We start from the raw sequence: 8,232 nt of genomic DNA on the forward strand, positions 1-8,232 counted from the left end.
ATGGTACCAGGGTAGAGAACACCACCTCGGTGATGTTGACTGAGGGCCCTCATCAGTTCCTCAGTGACTAGAAATTGGAAATGGCTTCAAGAACTTTCTCTTTTCTGTTTGCAGCTATAGACATGGGGCAGCTTGCTCAAGTCTTCATACACAAGTTGATTGGAGACCCATGGATGGTTTAGTTTATGGGGTTTGCCCTATAAACTACAACTCACCCACGGGAAGTTTCTTGGGGCAGGTGAATTCCCACAGGGTATTTTATTCAGCTTCTACTATTGTAGCAGTTCCATGATGTGCAAGCCTAGATGTATGCTTTTTGCCATGACAAGAATGACCTGGCCTTGATATGCCTTCGTTTTGTGGTGATGCAGATTGGAGCACAGACACCCGTTTAATAATATGTGCCAAATGAGTTTGGTGTCATCAGAAGTCTCACAGCTTTTACTTCCATGAGCATACATGAGGGAAGATAAATATTACATTTATACATAGACACCCCAGTCCTCATTGTGTTGATCAGTGGAGACAGCATCTTTGGGAGGCAGTCAGTGGTTATGAGTGCAGAATTCAGGGTGAGTTTGGTAGCTTCATACGAAGGAAGAGAATTCACTCTGACACTGAGAAGGTGGCCCTCTGTATGCTGAGAAGACAGCTCTCACCAGGAATTTATTTTGCAGCACCAGAACCTTGACTTTCCTGTCTTAAAACCCATGAAAAACAGGTAGTTGTGGTTTAAGCCCACCCAGACTATTGTGTTTTGTTGAGGCAGCCTACCAGACTAACGCAATCCTGTAGAGGGTCATAGAAAGCAAACATACAGTTTCAAGTGTTTTATTGAGTTATTGTAAGATATGTCAGCAAAATGGGTTAGCTATGCCTCAAGTCCTTGTTCTGGGTGAATTCTTACTCTAACAGCAAAATCATATGGGACCTCAGAAAGCAATTGTGTGACCATTGACCTTGAACAAGACATACCAGAAGAATTAAATATTAAACCAATGATTTGATGAGTATGTTGGAAAATCTAAAATGTGTTTTTCTCTCACCTGCAGTTTTCAACTCAGTCAAGTCCCGTTTTTCTTCTTTAACCTGACTCTCTCCTAGTTTCCCTCCCCTTTTTCTGAATGCTTCTCTCTGAGTTCCTTGGCTGGCTTAGCTTATGGTTACACCTGGACATATCCTGAGCTTTGGGGTGTCTTTGTAATTTCTCATTTACATTGTCTCCCTAAAACATTCACTTTTTTCTTTCTATTCAAGGAAACCATCTACTTTTAAAAGTTGGTTTAAGAGCTTCTGTTATGTGTCTATTACAGAATCTCTGTGAAGGAATTTGATCATATCTCAAGTTTTTTTGCTTTAACTTTTCGGACCAGAGACTAGGTATGGAAATCTTGTTGGGACATCAGTGAACTGAGTACATTACAAATGCATGCTTCATTAGAGATGCAATTTAGTTATACACACACACACACACACACACACACACATATATGATCAAGCCTCGACTAGAAAAAATTAAAAGCATTAAAATTCAGCAAAAAATTTCTTCTAGGGGGTAGAAATGTGGGAGTAATGTTGTAGTTAAGCCAGGTGAGAACTCACAGGTACTCATTCTGCCATGTTTTATGCCTTACATATGTCTCATATATTCTTTAATTGTGGCAAATGTATCAAATGAATCATGAATGAAAAGGTTTATTGCTGCTCATCACCTTATAGCAGTCATTCAAAACTCAATAAATTCCATTTTATTTAAAAATTCTACTGTTCGGCTTAAAGGAGTACTTGACTAGTCTGGCTAGAATTTTAGAGACATTCCGTGGAGAATGTCATTTTAAAAGGTAGCATCCTACGGGGATGAGGGACACAGACTGTCATCTGCCAGCCTAGCTATAGATCATTTGTAGAAATTTCCCATTTTCCTGCCTGTCGCGTGGATGTGATAATGATTCTTACTTTTACTGTATAGGACTATTGTGAATGTAAAAGGTATCAATGTAACTAAATTTCTTAGAAAATGAGTTGTGAGCGCTTAAGAACAAGGAAGTGTTAACTCATTCTTTGGAGGGTACTTTAGGTATCCCTTTAGCGCTCAGTCAGCAGATAAACCCACTTGGGATCCAGTAGTATCCCTCTCTCCCCCATTTATCGGGCCCCTTTCATCTGTACCATTCTGCCTCCCCTGGTCTCCTCCCTACCTTCACATCATGTGTGTTGCATTATTCCACAGCCATTTCCTTAAAGCTTCTTTGCCCCTCCCTCACTGTCCCCTTTCTAGCTTCATGAATGGTTGCATTTACAGCAAAGTAAATTTCTTCATGACTCTGGGAAAATAAAACATATATTTCTTGCCCCCAGAAATTCTTGATATGACTTTATGAAAAAAAAAAAACCACAATGGAGCAATCAAACAAATTTTTTTTCAATTTTATTGGTTTAACTCTTTTTGAGCCTAGAAAATACTTCTTTTTCATAATACTTTTACTGATTATTTGGGAATTTCACGCCATAAATCCTGACCATCCTCACTTGCCAGTTCTTTCAGATCTATGCTGCAACCTTGGGATCTCCCTCCCCCCCCCCCCCCCGCCCATGAAGAAGAAATGAAAAAAAGAACAAATCCAATCTGCCTCACTCATATTCTCACTGGAGCGTCAAACTCCCAGTAGCCAACCACTTAAAGAAAACTGAGTGTTTCCCTACAGAAAATGGGACCTCATGAGGTCCCACAGAAGACATTGGTTCTATACCTGAGCATACTTATCACAAGAAAAGGCATTTTTAACTGAATTAACTGAGAACATTTTCCTCCGTTTTTTAGTTGTAAATTGTTTTATCTACCCACTGCCTACCCATTTGCTCCTTTCTTCATTTCCCCAAAGAAAATAAGTACTTTGTAGGGAATTCACATAATGAGGATGCACTGTGTTATTTTATTTTTAACTCTTTTTAAAAAATTTTTATTATTAGTTACATTTTATTAACTCTGTATCCCAGCTGTATCCTGCACCCTCAATCCCTCCCAATTCCACCCTCCCTCCTTCATCTTTCCCCTGCCCCTTTACAAGTCCACTGATTGGGGAGGACCTCCTCCCCTTTCATCTGACCCTGTTTTATCAGGTATCTTCAGGACTGGCTGCAAAGTCCTCCTCTGTGGCCTAGCAAGCCTGCTCCTCCCCTTGGGGGGTTGGGAGGTCAAAGAGCCTGCCACTGAGTTCATGTCAGAAATAGTCCCTGTTCCCCTTACTATGGGAAAGCAATTGGTTACTGAGCTACCATGGGCTATATCCGAGCAGAAGTTCTAGGTTATATCCATACATGGTCCTTGGTGGAGTATCAGTCTCAGAAAAGACCCCTGTGCCCATATATATTTGGTTCTGGTGGAGCTCCTATCCTCTCCATGTCATTCTAACTCCCCCTTCTTTCATACGATTCCCTGCACTCTGCCAAATCTCAGGGTCATTTTGATTTGCGTCTCCCTGATGGCTAAGAATGTTGAGCATCTCTTTAAGTGTTTCTCTGCCATTCTATATTTCTCTACAGAGAATTCTCTGTTTAGCTCTGTAATTGGATTACTTGATTTATTGCTTTTTAACTTCTTAGGTCTTTATATATTCTGGATATAAGCCCTCTGTCAGATATAGGGTTGGTGAAGATCCTTTCCCAGTCTGCAGGCTGTCATTTTCTTCTGACAACAGTGTCTTTTGCTTTACAGAAGCTTTTCAGTTTCATGAAGTCCCATTTATTGATTGTTGTTCTTAGAGCCTGTGCGTTGGTGTTTTGGTCAGGAAGCTGTCTCCTGTGCTAATGAGTTCTAGGCTCTTCCCCACTTTTTCTTCTAACCAATTTAGAGTATCTGGTTTTATGTTGAGGTCTTTGATCCACTTGGACTTTAGTTTTGTGCAGGGTGATAAATATGGATCTATTTTCATTTTTCTGCATGTAGACATCCAGTTGGACCAGCACCGTTTGTTGAAGATGCTGTCTTTTTTCCATTGAATGGTTTTGGTTTCTTTGTAGAAAATCAAGTATTCATAGGTGTGTGGGTTTATTTCTGGGTCTTCTATTCCATTCCATTGATCCTCCTTTCTCTTTCTATGCCAATACCATGCAGTTTTTATTACTGTTGCTCTGTAGTACAGCTTGAGATCGGCGATGGAGATACCTCCAGAAAATCTGTTGTTGTACAGGATTGTTTTGGAGATTCTGGGTTTTTTGTTTCTCCATATGAAGCTGAGAATCTTTCTTTAAAGGTCTGTAGAGAACTGAGTTGGTATTTTGATGGGAATTGCATTGTATCTGTAGATTGCTTTTGGCAGGATGGCCATTTTCACGATGTTAATCCTACCAATCCATGAGCACGGGACATCTTTCCATCTTCAATTTCTTTCTTCAGAGACTTGAAGTTTTTTTCAAACAGATCTTTCACTTGCTTGGTTAGAGTCACCCCAAGGTACTTTATGTTATTAGTGGCTATTGTGAAGGGTGTTGTTTCCCTGATTTCATTCTTGGCCCTTTTGTCTTTGGTATACAGGAGGGCTTCTGATTTTTTTGAGTTGATTTTGTATCCTGCCACTTTGCTCAAGGTGTTTATCAGCTGAAGGAGTTCTCTGGTTGAATTTTTGGGGTTGCTCATATATACTATCATATCATCTGCAAATAGTAACACTTTGATCTCTTCCTTGCTGATTTGTATCCCCTTGATCTCCTTTAATTGTCTTATTGCTTTAGCTAGGACTTCAAGTACTATATTGAAGAGATATGGAGAGAGCGGGCAGCCTTGTCTTGTCCCTGATTTCAGTGGGATTGATTTAAATTTCTCTCCATTGAGTTTAATGTTGGCTATAGGCTTGCTGTATATTGCCTTTACTATATTTAGGTATGTGCCTTATATCCCTGATCTCTCCAGGACTTTAAACATGAATGGGTGTTGGACTTTGTCAAATGCTTTTTCGGCATCTAAGGAGATGACCATGTGGTTTTTCTCCTTCAGTTTGTTTATGTGGTGGATTACATTGATGGATTTCCCTTGCATGCCTGGGATGAAGGCTACTTTGTCATGGTGGATGATATCTTTTATGTGTTCTTGAATTCGGTTTGCAAGTATTTTATTGAGTATTTTTTCATCAATGTAAGAGAGGTAGGTTTGAAGTTCTCTTTTTTTGTTGGGTCTTTGCATGGTTTAGATATCAAGGTGACTATGGCTTCATAGAATGAGTTTGGTAATGTTCCTTCTCTTTTTTAGTTTGTGGAATAGTTTGAAGAGAATTGGAGTTAGACCTTCTTTGAAGGTCCAGTAGAATTCTTCACTGAATCCATCTGGCCCAGGGCTTTTTTTGGAAGGGAGACTGCTTCTATTTCCTTGGGGAATATAGGACTATTCAATTTTTTTACCCATAATTTTGGTAGATGGACTCTATCAAGAAAATTGTCCATTTCTTTTAGATTTTTGAATTTTGTGGCATATAGGCTTTTGTAGTATGACCTAATGATAATTTGGATTTCCTCAGTGTCTGGAGTTATGTCCCCTTTTCATTTCTGATTTTGCTGATTTGGATAGTTTCTCTCTGCCTTTTAGTTAGTTTGGCTAAAGGTTTGTCTATGTTGCTGATTTTCTCAAAGAACCAGCTCTTGGTTTCATTGATTCTTTGGATAGTTTTATTTGCTTCTAATTCATTGATTTCTGCCCTGAGTTTGATTATTTCCAGCCGTCTGCTCCTCTTGGGTGTATTTGCTTCTTTTTTTTTTAGTTGGGCCATTAAGTTGCTTGTATGAGATGTCACAAATTTCTTCTTGAAGGCACTTAGTGCAATGAGTTTTCTTCTGAGCACTGCTTTCATTGTGTCCCATAAATTAGGGTATGTTGTACCTTCATTTTTATTGAATTCTAGGAGGTCTTTAATTTCTTTCTTTATTTCATCCTTTTTTTTAAAGTTTTCAAAATATTTATTTTCAATATCAGACTTTTTTTTATAAAGAAATAAACTAACTAGATTTTATGGAATTAGGCATAATTATATAGTAAAATCAACAGTCACAAGGGTTAAATTGAACAGAAGATGGAAAACAAACCACAGGTTATGACTCAACTTACTTTTCCATGATATTTTATTTCTAAACTATTTTTTTGTTTTTTAATATGAATTCAGTAAATATGTTAGAAGTGTATAAAGATATTACACTATGCTTCGTGTATTCTATTACAGCTTAATTCTGAAACTTTTCAGTGAAGAAACATAAAAGCACTGGCTTTCCCATTTACATAGTCTCATGGTGTAGCCTTCAGGTCTTCTTCGTCTTCTTTCCTTAGTCCCCACCACACAGCTGATTTTTGTTCCTACTCACAGCCTTCAAAAAACATGTAATCCAGGAGGAAACAGGCCCCGAGTGACACAGCTTTCATCTTCACGTCAAGATCTAGCGGGAACTGGATCTCAAGCTGAGTCTGTGAAAGCCTCCTTCATACATCCAGACCACTGCTTGGTAATCTTGCCAATTCTGGACACCTCATCCAGAGACTTGATCTCAAAGTCAATATCTGAACAGCAGGTACATGCAACACAAGGGCCAACAATTTTTAGAACATCCTCCTTCCTTTCATTTTGAAGAGTGAGCTTTGGCAGACACGGGTGCCAGGTCTGAATCACATAACCTATCGGCACACCAGGAGGAGCTTGGATCTCTATCTCCTGCAGGCAGCAGGGGAAGCAACAGCTACTGCATCTCAGGGGTCTCTCCAGAGTCATGACTTCTTGGCCCAGGTTATCCAGGATCCTCATGGTGAAAGGCCTGGCTGCTTCACAGCAGTTTTGAGTGCAGCAGTCAGTATCTTCCATGGCAACATAAATCATCTACCCGAGGCTGTTCTTGATTTCAAATTTATTATTTGTTTCAAAACCTGTTAAGACTTCCAGTAGTTCAACTTGCTGGTGAACCAGAATCTGATCAATCTGATTTAAGTATTCTAGCCCAGGCGGGCAGTTCAGAAGAGGTGGAGGTGCTGGCATCCATTGGGTATTTACAAGAACTATAGGCTGGTTATTTTTATTATGAAACTGTGTTGCATAATAACCTTCACAGCCAGCTGGTGAGACCGCGTAGCCAGCCTGAGGCCTCGGATAACCAGAATGGGAAACCTGCTGGTTAGTCTGGACTGTGGAGCATCCAGTATGTTCTGGAGGTCCTTGCAATGCTGCTGGTGGATACTGAGGGACATATCCCGATGGCAAATGTGTTCCTGGGTGACGAGCCTCCATTTGGATGTCATTCTTAAGTGGCTCCACGTGAGGTGAGTTCCTGGGATCGTGGCCCCAACAGTGACTCCACTCTCTAGACCGCTCTGCGAAAGCTCTTTATTTCATCCTTAACCCAGCTGTCATTGAACATCAAGTTGTTCAGTTTCCATGTGCTTGTAGGGTCCAGCTTTAGTCCATGGTAATCAGATAGAATACAGGGGATTATTTCAATCTTCTTGTATCTGTTGAAGCTTGCTTTGGGATTTTTCTGATTTTACTTTTTCTTTGAGAGAAGTGTCAATTTCTGTGGGTATATCTTCAGTACCCGAGATTCTCTCTTCCATCTCTTGTATTCTGTTGGTGATGCTTACCTTTGTGGTTCCTGGTCTTTTCTCCAAGTTCTCCAGCTCCAGGGTTTTTTCAGTTTGTGTTTTCTTTATTGATTCTAATTCTGTTTTCATGCCTTGCACCATTTCCTTCATGTGTTTGAATGTTGATTCCTGTCTCTCTATGATGGTCTCTTTTTTGTTTATTTCCTCTCTATCTGCCACTAATTGTATCTCTACTTGTGCCTTTATTTGATTTGCTATGTTTGCCTGTGTTTCTTTAAAAATTTTGTCCATTTCCTCTTTCTTTGCCTCCAATTGACTGGCCAAATCTTTGATAGATCTGTTCATTTCCTCTTTAACTGTCTGAATTTGCATGGCTATTGCTCTGAGGAGAATTGTTTGTTTCCTCTTTATGAGCCTCAAATAATTGGGTAAGCATAGCTTTAAAGTCATTTTCCTTTGCTTCTGATGAATTGGAGTATCCATCAATTTTGGGGGTAGCTGGTGAAGTCATGATGTCCTGATTTATGTTGGATGTGTTCTTTCTCCTACCCCTGGCCATTGGCTAAAACTTTTCCTGTTTGTTTCTGGATTCTGCAGTTCAGACTGGTACTGTCTCTCTCTGGCATTTGGAGAGTTTGTATGTATGTTTGTGTGTGTGTGTGTGT

The 8,232-nt window shown here is 39.7% G+C and overlaps 1 pseudogene; it reads right to left on the minus strand.

Moving 5' to 3' along the window:
* Positions 1–6,189: 6,189 nt before the first annotated feature.
* On the minus strand, positions 6,190–7,318 carry LOC110549512 (phospholipid scramblase 2-like; annotated as a pseudogene).
* Between the last annotated feature and the right edge of the window lie 914 nt (positions 7,319–8,232).

Source organism: Meriones unguiculatus, chromosome 21 (genome assembly GCF_030254825.1).
Source record: "Meriones unguiculatus strain TT.TT164.6M chromosome 21, Bangor_MerUng_6.1, whole genome shotgun sequence".
Classification (NCBI taxonomy): domain Eukaryota; kingdom Metazoa; phylum Chordata; class Mammalia; order Rodentia; family Muridae; genus Meriones; species Meriones unguiculatus.